Below are 19,117 nucleotides of genomic sequence, written 5' to 3' on the forward strand. Positions count from 1 at the left end.
GATCCCAGGGTCCTGGGATCGAGCCCCACATCGGGCTCTCTGCTCAGCAGGGAACCTGCTTCCTCCATTCTCTCTGCCTGCCTCTCTGCCTACTTGTGATCTCTGTCTGTCAAATAAATAAATTAAAAAAAAACAAAAACAAAACTGCATGTGGTGTGCTCCAGGAGTGCATTTATTGTGACCTGCAGAATTGTTGAATCACTTTAAAAAAAAAAAAAGAAAAAAAAAACGCTTTTGATCTGGATGAAATCCCAATAGTTCATTTTTGCCCTGGCTTCCCTTGCCTTTGCCCTTGTTCCTAGGAAGATGTTGCTGCGGCTGAGGTCGAAGAGGTTGCTGCCTGTGTTCTCCTCAAGGATTTTGATGGATTCCTTTCTCACATTGAGGTCCTTCATCCATTTTGAGTCTATTTTCGTGTGTGGTGTAAGGAAGTGGTCCAATTTCATTTTTCTGCATGTGGCTGTCCAATTTTCCCAGCACCATTTATTGAAGAGGCTGTCTTTTTTCCATTGGACATTCTTTCCTGCTTTGTCGAAGATTAGTTTACCATAGAGTTGAGGGTCTATTTCTGGGCTCTCTCTTCTGTTCCACTGATCAATGTGTCTGTTTTTGTGCCAGTACCGTGGCATCACATTTCCGGACTTCAAGCTCTATTACAAAGCTGACAACTATTTTTAGTTTTAATGCTATAATTGTATATTACTTTAACTTTACTCATCAAAGATTCTTAAGAAACATCTATTATTTACTTAAGGAGAAAAATAATAGTTTCACTTAAGCAGATATCTCAACTTCTTCTACTTGTTTCAGTAATTTAAACAGTTTTGGAATAGGGAGTCTGAAGTAGAGAGAGTTTAAAAGTAATTAGCTGGTCAGTACTTGCATAGGATGTAAAAACAGATGAGTCTCACTAAAAGCGTGCAGACAATTCATCATTGTTCCATTTCACAAGCCGGTGAGAAGAAAGACTCTAGAGTTTACCAGAACAATGCGGTTGGTCAAAGTTGGGATTCTAGCGCAGAAGTACTCTGGATTTTCCTAAGTTAGAAATAACAATTAATTTTCATGTACATGAAAATTGACCTAGGTTAAAGGATGTCTTATAAAAGTTATTTATTTATGGACATAATATTCAATTATTTATTTTAATGAGTTGATATCATAAAGATTTGGGAAAATTGTATCAATGAACCCTCTTGTACTGATGGATTTGTAAAGAAAAGGCATTGTTTTAACTGACTCTTTCCCTTGACTTTGTGGTTGTTACTAATTAATATAAATATGATACAAGGTGGAATAATTTGATTGGTCCAGATTATTGGGGAATGCTACAGTGTTCTTTATGCTGAGAAAAATCAGAAAGCTTTTGAGTGGCTGCTGCCTAAAACTGTCTCCACACAGACTGCACTTCTATTTTCTGGCCCGTCTATGTCATGTGTACCTGTGTTCTTTCCTGGTCTAAAAATATTCTATCTCCTGCAGAATATTTATAAGCCTTGATAGACTACGTGTTTCCCATACTTGTTTGTGTCACTGCTTCTACATTACAGAATACATTCTTACTACTCCCTAGTTCCAGCCAAATTCATCTCTCTCTGAAGGCTATCCTGGTCATTGCTAGTCTTTCTTTCAGTTCTCAGAAGTTTACTTGCATTTATCTTCTGCAAACCTTATTAGATGCAATTCATACTACCTTATATTTTGTATTTCCATTAAATCATAGCTTCCCAGGCAAAAATCTAAAAAAAAGGAGAGAGAGAGAGAGAGAGACTGTGATTTGTACTTTCAATCCATCATGATACCTAGCAAAATTCTGTATATATACAAGGCTCATAAAATATGAAACAAAATCCCCAAATGTACATTAGTAACATTTAGAAATAGGATTTCGCATTTACTATGTCACCCTGAATTTGGCTTACTTTTTAACTTCTGATATACTTAGAGTTTTAAACAAGTCACATTTACAAATGTCATTTATAATATATATTTATATAGCTGCAAAAATAAAATAAAATAGATAATATAGAATATAATATATTGGATTATATATATAATCTATGTATAAGGTACTTTGTGTCTAATATATAGTATTGTATATATAATAGTAATTACATTTGATAAATTCTTTTATTTATCCATATAACTATTTATTCATTGATCTATTCAATTAACGTCTCCTGATTTTATACTTTATGTATTATAGGAAAGTGGAAATAGCTGGGTAAAGACACAGAATCAACCAAGAGTCTTGGAACCTTCATGAAAATAAAAATATTTCAGTATGTCTGCAGTGTAGTATGTGAAAGATGCTGAGGTATATTGCTGGAGAAACATCTTTGTAAGTCATGTTAAGGTAGATACTATTCAGAAAGAGGTCATCATTGAACAGTCCAGATTGGAGGTACTTTTATGATTTTATTTTTATGATTAAATTGAAAGCATGGCATTTTGATTCTGCCTTGATTCCACTCTCAGCCCTGCCACTAGGATTTATTAATTTGTGGCAGGGAACCTCTATGCTTCTGTTTGCTCCTTTTAAAATTGGGGTAGTATTAATACCTATCTTACAGAATCAGTTGGAGGCTAAAATGAGTTAATATCTAATGCTTAGAAAAGTACCTAGCACATAGTCGGTGCTAATAAATGTTGAATATTTTTATTCTTCTTTGAAATATTTATTTTTACTGAAGAATGGAGAGTAGTAGACAGGAAACCCAGAGAGAGAAGGATCAACTAAAACCATGTTACTGTAAATGAAACAAAAAAATGTTGGTAGATTCTGATTCCACCATGAATATCACATCACTTCTACTAAATTGGAAGTTGAATCTGTCTCTGGCCACTTTAATTTCCTCATGCAGTGCTAGAACAGGCAACAAAGGGGAGCCCTATGCTGCTTGGGGGATTTGATTTTCATTCTTAAGGGAAAAAATTATCACTCTGTCAAAAAGAAGGCAGAAGGGACTGTTAGTGGGACCCTATGAACCCCTGAGATACTTCCTAACAGTATCATATCTACTAGTAAAAGTTACTGGAGAACTGTAGTAAAATAGTATCACCAAGTATTCAGATCTCTTAAGACTGAAGATTCAGTTATCTATACTAGACAAAGAATCCCAGTGAAAGAATTCCGTGAATGGGAAGGAAATGTAAAATGGGTAGTAGAGGAAGGAAATCATAAAGCCCAATAATGGCTCCATGAATAATTGCAGGAATATGGACTGAAGAATTTACCTCCATGAGTTTCCTTTCTCTATCATGTGTATAGTGAAAAATAAATGCATATGTGTGTGTATATGTGTATATACACATACACCAAAATTTATTTACATAAACATATTAAACATGGTTTCATATTTATATTATAATTATGCATTATAAATATGCCTTTAAATTTTTTCCTCTTATTTTTCTGTGATTTTATTTAAGCATTGTAGGTCATAGTTAAAATTACAATTCACTTCTTAATTACAAAATATCAAGTAAATATAGTCATTTTATAAGGGAGTGAACAACATTCAAGTGATTTAGGACTTGGAGATGGATGCAGTAACTGTTGAGACCTCCAATTGCTCTGTTTTTCAAAGGTGGTGAGAGAATTATTTGTCTGAAGAATAGTAAGAATTTTCTGGAAAGGATATTGTTGTTGGTGGTGGAAGTAATGGTGTTTGGAGGCTTATTTTTGGAAAATGAGGTATTTTGTATGGCATAATCACATTGTGGACTCCAGGAAAGACATGTGATTTGAGTCCATTTTGAACAATTGCTATATCTTTTTAAAATTTGTTAATATGAGTCTACCTTACCTAGATAGGGCTAACTGAATGTTCATCCTCACTCAAATTCTCCTGCAACACTGGTTCAACCTGTACATGAGTTCTGTCAATCTGGCATGCATTTTTAAGGCTTGGGTTCAAAGCTATGTGAGTGATAATTGAGAAGTGTTAGCCATGATGCTTGGCAGTTGTTTAAATGTAACATATGGAAAAGAGAAGGTCGACATCAGATTTGCACTTTGTAAATATTGTTTAGGCTGCAATTTGAATGAAAGTTTGGAGGGGAGGGTGTGGAGAAGAGTACCTGAAATTGGGGCATTTAGAAAAATTATTGGGGTAAGCTAGTCAAGAGATGGTGGTGATTCACACTTGGGTTGGGATGATGACTCTGCACAGAAGCATGCTGACTGGAAAGGTACTTGCAGATAAAGTTGGAAAAACTTCTTTATGAATTTATAGGAATGATGAAGGAGAGGGACTTAGAAATGCTTAATCCAAAGCATAGGATTAACTAGATGGATGTCACATGGAGTGATCATATGCTGTGAGCACATTTTACAGTGCATTTTTTAAAGTAGTATGTTGCCATGATTATTGTCTGCTATGAATAAAAAATATACAAGAAAGCCTTATAAAAATAATCCACTGACAAAAGTAGAGAAAAGATGGTCAAAATATGCTGAGATTCTCCCCACCCCAAAACCAACAATATAGTTCTTGTCTACAAACTCTTCATTGTGATAGATTCCTTTGAACCAAGATTTCCTTAAGAATTGCTTTTATAGGGGTGCCGGGGTGGCTCAGTTGGTTTTGCAACTGCGTTTGGCTCAGGTCATGATCCTAGAGTCCTAGGATCGAGTCCCCACATTGGATTTCCTGCTCAGCAGGGAGTCTGCTTCTCCCACTGATCTCTCTCCTCTCATGCTTTCTCTCTCATTCTCTCTCTCTCAAATAAATAAAATCTTTTTAAAAAATTGCTTTTATACATGGAGGCATGTGCAAATGGAAATAAAATACTGTATATCAATTGTTCCTCTGAGCTTTTCCATGGGTAATTTTTGTCCTTGAATGAAGTGTTTTTCTCTGAAATGAATTATTTTCATCAAGTAAGATATTAATTTTATAATTAAGAAATTAGCTAATTAACCATATTTTTCAATGTCAGTAAGAATGCAGGTTTCTCTTCTCAACCTGATAGGCATAAACTAATTATAAAGAGAGATTATTAGAGTAGGTTCTGGCTCAGGAAAAGTCAACTCATTACTCTTCTTATGACTTTAAAAAATTACTAATGTTTATTTCTCTAATTTTTGACAAGTTTTTTCATGATTCAGTGTATGGAAAAATTATTTTTGTTTGTAGAGAAGATGAATGTGGCTTTAACAGAGTACTTTGATTTCCATAGTACTTTGCTTTTACATGATCTCATGTGAAGTGATTTTATTAGCTGTGTGCTAAAATTAAATATAAGAGAAAATTCAAGATGTAAAATAGAGACTTCTCCATAAAATAGTGCATTAACAATTCACACAAAATATATGTATCCATGTTTAAATCTAAGATTGATGTTGATTATCAAACACAAATATTATCAGCATCATGAGGATCATTACCAAAAATATCAGTGACAAAATGATCAATTTTGTCTTAAAAGATTACATTAGTATGTTCTTCATGTGCATCTGTTTAAATATTGGAAACCTCATCCCATTTTGCATTGTTTAAGCTTTAACATAATTAAATTAACTATAAATATGTATTATAAATTAATTAAAATTTTATTTAAAATTTAAACTTTATAGTCCAGGCTTTTATTTTCATTTTGGTTTTACAAATGAAATTTTTTTTTTACCTTTTTAATAATTGTCTAATTTTAGTTAGAGCCTCCTTGCCCTACTTTGTGAAAGCTAATTTCTGTAATCTTCATATTAAAATGTATAGAGGAAATTTGCATACCCTCTTCAAATGGTTTATAATTCACAGAGTGTCCACATTTAATGATAATTTTATAGATATTGTCAATAAAATAATTTATTTAATTATTAATTTAAAAAAGACATAAAACTAAAATCATGTGAATAGTGAGCTCAAGAGAAGATATATTATACATTAATGACACCGACGCTTAGGCAAGGTTTAATCAGTTGTGAAAAAGTATTTTATATACTCATCTATTAATTTTCCTTCCTATTTTCCTATGTCTTCCTATTTGCTAGACAAACTATTTCAAGTTGAGAACTGTTAGCATTGAAATCAACCCAAATATGAACTTGCTAAAATGTCTTAGGCTTTTAATATCTATTCACTTATTTATTGACCTTTCTTACAAACTGTTATCACTATGGCCTGATATAGTTATCTTTCTGTTTTGTCTTGAAGCAGAACACATTTATTATGGATGACTAGATAATCACATCTACATGATTTCAAGTCAGTAGGGCCAACAGCCCATATGTTGGCTTTTGCTCTAAGTCACGCTATTTAATGGAGAAATGATATGGTGCTTTTATAATACCAAACAGTGGTCTAGACTGAGGTGATCTTTCCAAATTTACAATAGATTTTTCTGTTAGATATTTTAGTAGTTGATTTTAAGTTATGATAGACTTAACCCAGCTAATCTTGGCTTTGCTGCTCCGAGGACGCCGTAGTCATGTTTTCTGTCTTTAGCCTTCTGAGTATTTGAGACAGAAACAAAACAACTCTTTGAAGAATCATGTATAGACAAGAAAAATTCCAAATGTCAGTGTTCAACATTTAAGAATAGTGTTAAGTTGGATTATAGGGTAGGGAGAAATGAGCTAAGAAAGGAAGCAGGGAAATCATTAAGTCTAAGTAAAATGCAATTTGGAAGATACCTGAGTATTGGCTCACCAGATTTGAGAGATGTCAGAAAAAAAATATGCCTAATACAGTATGTGTCAGCCTCCTCAGGAACGTAGCCCAGTCAGAGTCTGACTCTAGGAGCCAGGCTGTCTGACCCTGTCAGGTAATTGCTGTGCTTTTTTTGGGTAATTTACATGACTCCTCTATATTTTATTCCTATTATCTATACAATGGAGGAAAATACCATAGGAAACTTTTGTAAGGAAGAAGTGAATTAAGACCTATGAAGTGCTTAGGGGTGCTTGGGTGGCTCAGTGGGTTAAAGCCTCTGCCTTCAGCTCAGGTCATGATCCCAGGGTCCTGGGATCGAGCCCAGCATGGGACTCTCTGCTCAGCAGGGAGCCTGCTTCCCCCTCTCTCTTTCTGCCTGCTTCTCTGCTTACTTGTGATCTGTCTGTCAAATAAATAAATAAATAAAATCTTAAAAAAAAAAAAGAGCTATGAAGTGCTTAAAAATATGCCTAGCACTGATAATGATGATGATGATGATGATGATGGTCTGATTTCTCTGAGGCTAGATTAACATCCAGAACTCCAAGGTCTACCATATAATTAGATTATTCTCGCTCAGGTGATCTAAAAATCCAGGTGCAAGACAGGCACACCAAACACCAAACTTTGGTTGTATTGGAAGTGAGTGAGCAAGGGTAGGTTAGAGTGTAAGGGAAAAGATAGGAATATAATACTAGATGGCTCACTCAGTATTACTTCTGATGGCTTTATGCATCTGGCAAAAATACAATAAACAAATCTCCCTGATATTTCACTGTGCTACTGAAGCCATTCTCAGATTCAGCTTGTACTTTATCTGGATTGCTCTATTAACCTTCTGAACTATATTAGTATTTTCCTATTCTTTCACACCTAATTCATTAATATTCTTTGCGACTAGAGACTAACAGTTAAGTATTGAGTCTTACAGTATTTAAAATGCTTACACATTATCTCACTACATTTAATTTGTCTTATGTGGATGGACAACTTCATTGTTCTTAAGTATAGCTCCAACAGAATCAATACCCAACTTTTCCTTTATTCCCATATTTATGAAGTTTATTACTATTAAATTTTGTTTTTATTGTCAAATCCTTTATTGAAATATTTCCCTTTGTATTTCTAAACTAGCTGAGCAGTCTAATGCACTACTATTGATGTGTCAATGATGTCATGAGGGTAGCTGCAATCAAGGTAACAGCCCCACAGACTGGGTGGTCCTCAGGATCTCTTTAATGGTTCCAGAGAGTTTTGTGGCTAAAAAATGACTAAAGATTGGGGCTGATTTTAACAATCTCATTGAAAGTGGCATTTCCACTGTGCTTAATGTTTTTGTGCTTCTTTCTGTCTCTTGGTGGTTCATTGAGGGCTTTGATAACCAGGGCAGAGACAGAAGGTAGCACTTCAATCTGGGCTTGTCTGTTCTGAATGGTTAGTTTCACTGTCATCCTGAGACCCTTCCAACTGCTGTTGCCTTAGAGATATCATCAATAATCTCTTCTGGAGATAGACCCATTGCATAGATCTTCACGGCCAGGTCAGAGGAAGCACTGACTTCCTTACCGGTGCACCTCAGGTATTCGACTTTGATCTACCTGGGGTTGAATTTAGGTGTCTGGTGTTCACATGAACCTGTATTTGGACAACTGAAGACAGTTTCACCTTTGTCTTCTCTGAGCCAAAAACCAAAAGCTACTATTAAATTTTTAAAAAAATTTTTGACAGTAACTTAAGTTTTCATTAAAAATTTAGGAAATAAAAATACAACTTAAAAAATACCCATAAAGGCATCATTAAGCAATTAGTTCTCATTTTTATATTTTCTGCCTTCGCATTTCATCCATTTTGAAATTATGTTTTTACATGATGTGAAGCAGCCATTTTTGTTAATGGTTAGACAGGTGAAGCAATGCCACTTACTGAATAATCTGACATTTGCCACCTATTATAAAACTTTAACATTATCACAGTCTGCATTTGGATGATTTCCTGGCTGTCTATTTCTAAAACTTTTCTCTTTCATAAAATTCACTTTTAGTCTGAGTACCAGATGTTAATTATTAAAGCTTAATAACTATTTAAATAACTTAAAGAACACATGTTTCCCCATGACTCATCTGCTTTACGATCTTCCTGGCTATTCCCCACATAAATATATTTTCATTGTTAAAGAGGGAGCTAATGAACACATATGTATATGTCTGTGTATGTATATGTGTTTGTGTTAACCTTGATATGAAGTTAAATCCATGTTTCAATTAGTATTTATATGTTAGGAATTAAATGTTTTCTTTGTGATTAGTTTTTCTTACATAAATATTTATTTTTTTCTAAAATCACATTTATATAATCTGTTCCCTTCTAGAATCTATCTAAAGTGTATACCAACAAATTTTCTATTTTTCTGTCTATCCAGCCATCTATCCATCTAATATTGTGTATGTGTCCAAGGCTATTAATTGCAGCATTATTTGTAAAAGATTGTAGTAGAGCCCTAGGAAGTATCCGTTATGAACGGAACTGGCGAGGAGAAAAGCAGCTATGCAGAAGCAAGAAACTCCACCTGGATCTTTCTCTCCTGTATCTCCTAACAGAACATGTAAGTGAGCAAAATTTGCCACTGCAAAATGTGTCTCTTTGGCAGGTGGATTACTTTAGACTGATTATTTTTAAGAAACAGAAGGCTGAGGCAGAACCTTTGACCCTCTCCCTAACTGCCTTAAAGTATTTAGGTAGAATATTTGTTCTAGGAAGGGAGTTACCACTATAAATAGCTATAGTATAATAGAAGTAGGTATGGTAGACAGGGAGGAACCTAACAAGGCCTGTTTGATCGAAGTCCTCTCTATCTCCCATTGTTTCTGGGTGGCTCAGTGAACATTGGTTTACCAAACATTTACTCTTTCCATTCTCCTATGAATTGTTTTCCTTCTCGTTATAACCCTAAAACCCTACCTGTCCCCCCGCAGCTTAGTTCAGAATGACATATATACCTCATTTTGCTAATCTGTCATGTCAGTCTGGTTCTCAGACTATCCAGAAGAACCATGAAGGGTTCTTGTTGCCCTCCCCAACAAACAAGTTTTGATCTGTGTTGAGAAAGGCAACAATCACTGCTTTTCTCTTACCCTTTTTTTAAGGATACAAAGTTTCTACTGTACATAAAATTTTAGAAGTGGGTAAGAAGACAGAGTGCAAATGTGCTTAATTAATTCATGTCCGTGTGGGCAGGTGGAAAACAAGTAGACCAAAGGAACTGCTGCAATGTATTAGGAAACACATATGGGAGCTGGGAGAGAGAACAGGGAGGGGAAACTGGGCAGGAGTAATTGCTGAATCTGGAGCTCTAGATAGAGGCAGGGCAAGAAAACGGAAATGTCCACACTCATTGGCACCCAGGGAGAATACCTTACCTAAGACTTATCCTTAATCAGAATAGCTAAAACCACAATCTATCACCAAGTTAAGAAACCACAAATAACAAGTAACAGCACAATACAGCTAGGAGACAGGAGAACTGAGCAAGCATGTAGTTTATTGTGGCACTATTTGTCTACACTGTGCAACAGTCATCAAATTCCTGGAGGGATACCTTTTACGGAGAGAGGGCTGGTTTAACAGAACAATACCTGTTCTTTTCTGAGTTTTAGGTCTTTTCTTTGTACTGTGCCTCAGATGAGTCTCTTTGCATAAACTTCTTATATGAATGGGACTCTTTCTATAATATTTTTATGGAATAACTTTGACATAGAAAACTCAATTTTCATTTTATTTATTTTTTCAGCATAACAGTATTCATTGTTTTTGCACAACACCCAGTGCTCCATGCAAAACGTGCCCTCCCCATTACCCACCACCTGTTCTCCCAACCTCCCACCCCTGACCCTTCAAAACCCTCAGGTTGTTTTTCAGAGTCCATAGTCTCTTATGGTTCGCCTCCCCTTCCAATTTTTTTTTTTTAATAAACATATAATGTATTTTTATCCCCAGGGGTACAGGTCTGTGAATCGCCAGGTTTACACACTTCACAGCACTCATGATAGCACATACCCTCCCCAATGTCCATAACCCCCTCCCCCTCTCCCAATCCCACCTCCCCCCAGCAACCCCCAGTTTGTTTTGTGAGATTAAGAGTCATTTATGGTTTGTCTCCCTCCCAATCCCATCTTGTTTCATTTATTCTTCTCCTATCCCCCTAACCCGCCAGAAAACTCAATTTTTATATAGTTTGTCTTATAGTTTAATGTACTGTCTTGATAGTTTAATGATTTGTAAATTCATTTTCCATGATTTTCTTCAGGATTATTATCAGAGTTTGTATCCTGAAATGCCAATTGAGTAAAACGAAACTTAACAGTTCATAAAAACTCATAATAAAGTAAAGCTTAGAATTATAGTATCTTAATTTGGAAGACAGTTGACATAATATTTATTTTTCTAGTAGTCTCACTAAAGTGGCCAGAGAGCATGAGGACAGACATCTACTAATTCCCACTCCTCAGTGGTAGCGCTAGAGTGCATTGTCGTTTACAAATCACATACATGATGCCTGCCTTGCTCCTCCACATTGTCACTTAGTTTTAAAAAATAAAAGGTGTATACTCGGTCACATGACTATTTTAAGGTTAAAGCTTTGAACCAGTATCCTTTGTGTTAATAAGAGAATGAATTCAGCTCTGTTAAATGCTGCCAGATGGGTGGCCACTTAGTTGCTGATTTGAGGATTTTTTAAAGTTTCTGTGTTTCAACCCAGGGAAAAAAATATCTGGTCTCACAAAATCTCCACAAAGCCACTGCTTTCTGTCACACATTCCATTTGGTGATAGCCTCTGGATACATTAAGATGCATCATTGCAGCTTTAGCTCCAGAGTTTATCATATGTATCAGTTGCAGCAGAGGGATGTATTCAATTTTTCACACTATTTGAACAAGTTTTGAATATTAAAGAACAGACACAAAGAAAGACCATGCTTCCGGAACTGCTGACAGGGCTTTGGGTTCAGTTAATTGCTGTAAACAGAACGGTTTCTAATGCTCTTTTTAGTTATGTGTTTGTGGCTACCAGCAGGGCTCAATGGGGCCTTTATAAATTCCCTCTTTATCTCTGACTCCAGTTGATTGACATGTGAACCATGCTGGTGGTGTTTGAAGAAGTACACTGGATTTCTCTAAAGCTATGAATATTTCCTGAATTTTACGCAACCAAATCTAAATACTACAATTTCAGCTATGATTCTTTAAGGCCTGGAAATCATTGGGCTGAAAAGCCAGTCAAATATTTTCATATTGACTTCATAACTTAAGTCATTGAAAATGTATTCAGCTGGTAGAACTTTGGTGGTAGGGAACACTTATTGCACATTTACGAACACACCTTTTAACTACTTCTTTACATTTTTGCTTGTTAAAACATAAAATGATGTTTCTATTTTGATTTGGATTCTGATTTTTAGTTAGTAATATTAAAAATATCCACATAATACATTTTAAGTGTGTTTTGTAATTGATTATAGTATTAAAACTGTAAGTAAGCTGGTTACTACTGATTTTGAGGAGATACTAGCATTGTGATTTTTCCATTGAGATGACATAAAACCCTTGCATTTGAAAATAGTAAATGATCTCCTGTTGCTCTCTCTTGGTCTTGCTCCTTCTTTCTCTCTGTTTTTGTTGTTGTGTTTTTTTCTCTTTTGTCATTTACCTCTGTGATGGCTAATTCTAATTTTAAAAGGAAGAAATTTTATCCACGGATAATTCTGTGAAATATTGGAATCATAACTACTTATAGGAATGGAACTAAAACAAGCTGTATTATGCATTTTGACCGGAAATTATCTGTTTAAACAGAGTAGAAATCTCTTATGTGAGAGATAGGAATTAAGACCTTTTCCCCCCTGTTATACAAATCCTTTTTAAATCTTTCAAAAGAACACTGTGACAGGGTGTAATCCAATGTGGATTGCAAAGGAAAAAAAAAATAAGTTAGATGTGTGATACCAAAGACTTTATGCTGCAGATTGCACAATTCTATAGCTAATCTTTTTGAAAAGCAACTTCAAAATGCTTCTTAAAGGCAGCTGTACCTTTATTTTTTTCCCATTCCTTTGCAGAAGTGTACTTTTTTTTTCCATTGGTGGAATTAATTTAATTTTTTTATAAACTAACTTAACATGAAGTGTTGGAGTGAATGTGGTCAACAAAGTTGATGAGTGGTTCTCTCCATCAAAAAAAATCAGCATTTTCTCGGGGCACCTGGGTGGCTCAGTGGGTTAAAGCCTCTGACATCTGCTCGGGTCATGGTCCCAGGGTCCTGGGATCGAGCCCCGCATCGGGCTCTCTGCTCCGCGGGGAGCCTGCTTCCTCTCTCTCTCTCCGCCTGCCTCTCTGACTACTTGTGATCTCTGTCTGTCAAATAAATGGGTAAAATCTAAAAAAAATTTTTTTTTAAAGACATCAGCATTTTCTCTTCTGAAAATAACATAGCTGTGTGAGAGATCTCACTTCTTGGTAAGGGAATAGTTTGCTTCCTTTATACTTTCTACATATTGTTTGGGGATCTAGGGTTCATTTTGAGTTTTCCTTCTGTCTTTGAGCTGAACAGAAAATATCAATTCTCAGAACTCAAACTACCTGTCTATATGAAATTAACTTGAAAGTGTAAGACAGAAAATATAATGTGAAGCATCACCTTCTTTAAGGATACAAAGTTTTTCCTTGCTCACTACATGAATTTAGGATTTTCTGATAATCTCAAGGTCTGATTCATCATATGTAAAATAAAGAGTTTAGAGACAATGTCTTAAGTGGCTTCGTAGTCTAGAACTATGTGTTTGTTTTCTAGTAAAGATGTGATGTGTTATCTTTCTAAATGATATCACTATTTCCATGCATACCTATCAATTTTGGATAATAATATATGCTTATTTACCCTCCTGTTCTTATAGAATGACAAGGGTGTTTTACATTGTTATTTTATAAAACTATTAATTTTAAGAGCATTCACAACACAGTGAGTATCTGGTTAACTATAAGACAGTGAAAGAAAAAGTAATGCATGCTAAAACTTAAAGGTTCTAGTCATGTTTTGGCAAAATCAGTGATTTAAAGTCAGACTAAATATTGATATGAATACATTAATAGTAGGGGATCTTAACATGCCACTCTCAGTAATAGATCATCCAAGCAGAAAATCAATAACCAGGATTGAATGACACATTGGATCAGATGGACCTCATAGATACATATAGAACATTCCACTCTAAAACTACGGAATACTCATTCTTCTCGAGCACACATGGAACTTTCTCCAGAATAGACCAAATACTGGGTCACAAATCAGGGCTCAACCCATACCAAAAGACTGAGATTATTCCCTGCATATTCTCAGACTACAGTGCTTTGAAACTGGAACTCAACCACAAGAAAAAGTTTGGAAGCTAAAGACCATCCTACTTAAGAATGTTTGGGTCAACCAGGAAATCAAAGAAGAACTTAAACAATTCATGCCGCCAGTGAGAATGAAGACACCTTGATCCAAAACCGGTGGGATATGGCAAAGGCGGTCCTAAGGGGGAAATACAAAACCATCCAAGCCTCCCTCAAAAAAATTGAAAAATCCAGAATACATCAGCTCTCTTTACACCTTAAAGAACTGGAGAATCAACAACAAATTAAGCCAACCCCCCACACAAGAAGTGAAGTAATAAAGATTAGAGCAGGGATTAATAAGACAGAAACTAGAGATACAGTAGAACGCATCAATGAAGCTAGAAGCTGGTTTTTTTTTTTTTTTTAAGTTGCGGGCAGATAAAGTGTCTTTTTTTTTTAAGATTTTATTTACTTATTTGATAGAGAGAGATCACAAGTAGACAGAGAGGCAGGCAGAGAGAGAGAGAGAGAGGGAAGCAGGCTCCCCGCTGAGCATAGAGCCCGATGTGGGACTTAATCCCAGGACCCTGAGATCATGACCTGAACTGAAGGCAGCGGCTTAACCCACTGAGCCACCCAGGCGCCCCTAGAAGCTGGTTTTTTAAAAGAATCAATAAGATCGATGAATCATTGGCCAAACTAATCCAAAAGAAAAGAGAGAGGACCCAAATTAATAAAATTATGAATGAAAAGGGAGAGATCACGACTAACACCAAGGTAATAGAAACAGTTATCAGGGGGCGCCTGGGTGGCTCAGTGGGTTAAGCCGCTGCCTTCGGCTCGGGTCATGATCTCAGGGTCCTGGGATCGAGTCCCGCATCGGGCTCTCTGCTCAGCGGGGAGCCTGCTTCCCTCTCTCTCTCTCTCTCTCTGCCTGCCTCTCTGCCTTGTTGTGATTTCTCTCTGTCAAATAAATAAATAAAATCTTTAAAAAAAAAAAGAAACAGTTATCAGAAATGATTATCAGCAGTTACATGCTAATAAGTTAAGCCACCTAGACGAAATGGATGCATTCCCGGAAACGTATAAACTTCCAGAACTGAAGAAATTGACAACCTGAATAGACCAATATCTAGTAATGAGATTGAAGCAGTGATCAAAAACATCCCAAAAAACAAGAACCCAGGCAGGACCTGACAGATTCCCTGGAGCGTTCCACCAAACATTCAAAGAGGAAATAATACCTATTCTCCTAAGCTGTTTCAAAAAATAGAAACAGGAGGAAAACTTCCAGAGTCTTTTTATGAAGCCAGAATTACCCTGATTCCCAAACCAGGCAAAGACCTCCACCAAAAAGGAGAATTTCAGACCAATATTCTTGATGAATTTGGATGCCAAGATTCTCAACAAGCTCCTAGCTAATAGGATCTAACAGTACATTAAAAAGATTATCTACCATGACCAGGTGGGATTTATCCATGAGATGCAAGAGTGGTTCAACATACACAAATCAATCACTGTGATAGAAAAAATTAGTAAGAAAAGAGAGAAGAACCACTTGGTCCTCTCAACTGATGCAGAAAAAGCATTTGACAAGATACAGCATCCTTTCCTGATTAAAATGATTCGAAGTATAGGAATAGAGGGGACATTCCTCAACTTCATAAAATCCATCTATGCAAAACCCACAGTGAATATCTTCCTCAATCTCAAAGGTGACAGCCTTCCCTTTGAGATCAGGAACAAGTCAAGGATGTCCACTCTCACTACTGTTGTTTAACATAGTACTAGAAGTCCTAGCAACAGCAATCAAACAACAAAAAGAAATAAAGGTATTCAGATTGGCAATGAAGAAGTCAAACTCTTTCTCTTCACAGATACCATGATACTTTATATGGAAAACCCATACTCCACCCCCAAACTACTAGAACTCATACAGCATTTCAGTAATGTCACAGGATACAAAATCAATGTACAGCAATCGGTTGCTTTCTTATACACTAACAATGAAAATATAGAAGGGGAAATTAGAGAATCTATTCCATTTATTAAGAACCATAAGATAGATGGGAATAAACCTAACCAAAGAGGTAAAGGATCTGTACTCAAGGAACTACAGAACACTCATGAAAGAAATTGAAGAAGACACAAAAAAATGGAATAGGATTCCATGCTCATGGATTGGAAGAATAAACATTGTTAAAATGTCTATACTGCCTAGAGCAATCTGTACTTTCAGTGCCACCTTGATCAAAATTCCACTGACATTTTTCAAAGAGCTAGAATAAACAATTCTAAAATTTGTATGGAACCAGAAGAGACCCTGAACTGCTAAGGAAATGTTGAAAAAGAAAATCAAAACTGGGGGCATCACGTTGCCTGATTTCAAGCTTTACTACAAAGCTGTGACAGCATGGTACTGACACAAAAACATATAGACCAGTGGAACAGAGCCCAGATATGACCCTCAACTCTGTGGTCAAATAATTTTCGACAAAGCAGGAAAAAATATGCAGTGGAAAAAAGACAGTCTCTTCAATAAGTGGTGCTGGGAAAATTGGACAGCTGTGTGTAGAAGAATGAAACTCAACTATTCATTTACACCATACACAAAGATAAACTTGAAATGGATAAAAGACCTCAAAGTGAGGCAGAAATCTATCAAAATCCTAGAGGAGAACATACGCAGTAACCTCTTCAACATCGGCCACAGCAACTTCTTTCAAGATATGTTCTCCAAAAGCAAAGGAAACAAAAGCAAAAATGAACTTTTGGGACTTCATCTAGATCAAAAGCTTCTGCACAGCAAAGGAAACAGTCAACAAAATGAAGAGGCAACCCACAGAATGGGAGAAGATATTCACATATGACACTACAGATAAAGGGCTGATATCTAAGATCTATAAAAAACTCCTCAAACTCAACACACACAAAACAGATAATCACATCAAAAAATGGGCAGAAGACATAAACAGACACTTCTCCAAAGAAGACATACAAATGGCTATCAGACGCATGAAAAAATGCTCATCATCACTAGCCATCAGGGAGATTCAAATTAAAACCACATTAAAACCTTACACCAGTTAGAATGGCCAAAATTAGCAAGACAGGAAACAACGTGTGTTGGAGAGGGTGTGGAGAAAGGGGAACCCTCTTACACCGTTGGTGGGAATGCAAGTTGGTGCAGCCACTTTTGAAAACAGTGTGGAGATTCCTAAAAAAAATTGTAAGTAGAGCTACCCTATGACCCTGCAATTTGCACTACTGGGTATTTACCCCAAAGACACAGATGTAGTGAATAGAAGGACCATCTGTACTTCAATGTACATAGCAGCAATGGCCACAGTCACCAAACTGGAAAGAACTAAGATGCCCTTCAAGAGACAAATGGAAAAAGAAGATATGGTCCATGTATACAATAGAGTATTATGCCTCCATCAGAAAGGTTGAATACCCAACCTTTGTATCAACATGGACAGGACTGGAAGAGATTATGCTGAGTAAAATAAGTCAAGCAGAGAGAGTCAATTATCATATGGTTTCACTTACTTATGGAGCATAAGGAATAACATGGAGGACATTGGGAGATGGAGAGGAGATGAGAGTTGGGGGAAATCAGAGGGAAGACAAACTGTGAGAGACTGTGGACTCTGAGAAACAAACTGAGGGTTTTGGAGGGGAGGTGGATGGGGGGTTGGGGGAGCCTGGTGGTGGTTATTAAGGAGGGCACGTATTGCATGGAGCACTGGGTGTGGTGTATAAACAATTAATTTTGAAACACTGAAGAAAAATAAAATAAAAAATAAAGTCAGACTAAATGACACTTGAGCTCAATAAGGCTCTCTAACCAAACAAAATCTTGTGGTAGCTATATCCTGGTGTTGTTAGAGACAGAATATCAGAGAATTAGCCATTTCAGAAAAAAGGAAAGGAATACGGTTCTGCAAAAGGGAAACTTTCTTTACAAGTGGGCTATATATCCAATTGTTAGGTTATATACCTTAAACTTACATACAAACTTTGGAAAAGGCAATTGATTTAAAAAAAAAAAAAAGGAGGAGAAAGAATAGATAAGATTCTTTCTTACAGCCTTTTGTAAGAACCTCTAGGGAAGGTATTCTTGACCATATGATGAATGTAAGCAAAAAGACAAAGACCAAATAATGCTTTTCTATCAAGTTATGTTTTTTTTTTTTAAGATTTTATTTATTCATTTGACAGACAGAGATCACAAGCGGGCAGAGAGGCAGGCAGAGAGAGAGAGGGGAAATGCTGAGTAGAGAGCCTAATGTGGGATTTGATCCCAGGACCCTAAGATCATGACCTGAGCGGAAGTTAGAGGCTTAACCCACTGAGCCACCCAGGCACCCCTATCATTTTATGTTTTTGTCCAAGTTTTATTTCACTTTCTCTGTCAAGCTTATAGTTTCAGTGGGCTGAAGCAGAGAGGGAGGAAAGATCAAGAATGGGGACTTTTAAATAATGAGAATTCAGCTTTAAATATTATAATGAGATATTTTAAGCTGTACTTATTTTCCAGTGGAATTAACTGAAAGCAAATCAACTGGATGCCTTCTAAGTTTTAGCAGAAAATTTACTGTGTGAGAATCTATAATAATGGCCAAAGGCCAAAGAATAGTTGTGATAATGCAGTCTGTACTCTGACCCCTCCCAAAATTTAAGCCAGTAGGAAGCTTTTGGGTGGAAGCTTTTATTATAGTGTATTGCTTTCAGTTCACATCATGAAATAAGCCAAGAATTAAACGGAGTAGAAATTCCATGTACATAGGGTGATTTATATATATATATATATTATGGATAATTATTAAACAATATTTGAAATGATTTAGAAATGAACATTGATTGGGAAAAATAAAGTTTTTATTTGTTTTCTCATACACACAAAAATATCTCAGGTGAATGAAAGATCTTCACAGAAGTACAAAGCACAGACATAAAGGTGTATATATATATAAATCTATAGCTATATACATTTATAGGTAAAGATATAAATGTAGTTATAGATATCTGAATAATATTTTTGACCTTGATAAACAAAAAGACAAGTCATTAAGAAACCATTGAA

At 35.9% G+C, this 19,117-nt stretch overlaps 1 pseudogene; it reads right to left on the minus strand.

Annotated features, from left to right (window-relative positions):
- Positions 1-7,755: 7,755 nt before the first annotated feature.
- Positions 7,756-19,117, minus strand: part of LOC123925668 — a 41,240-nt pseudogene continuing 29,878 nt past the window's right edge.

This window comes from Meles meles, chromosome 15 (genome assembly GCF_922984935.1).
Source record: "Meles meles chromosome 15, mMelMel3.1 paternal haplotype, whole genome shotgun sequence".
Taxonomy (NCBI): Eukaryota; Metazoa; Chordata; class Mammalia; order Carnivora; family Mustelidae; genus Meles; species Meles meles.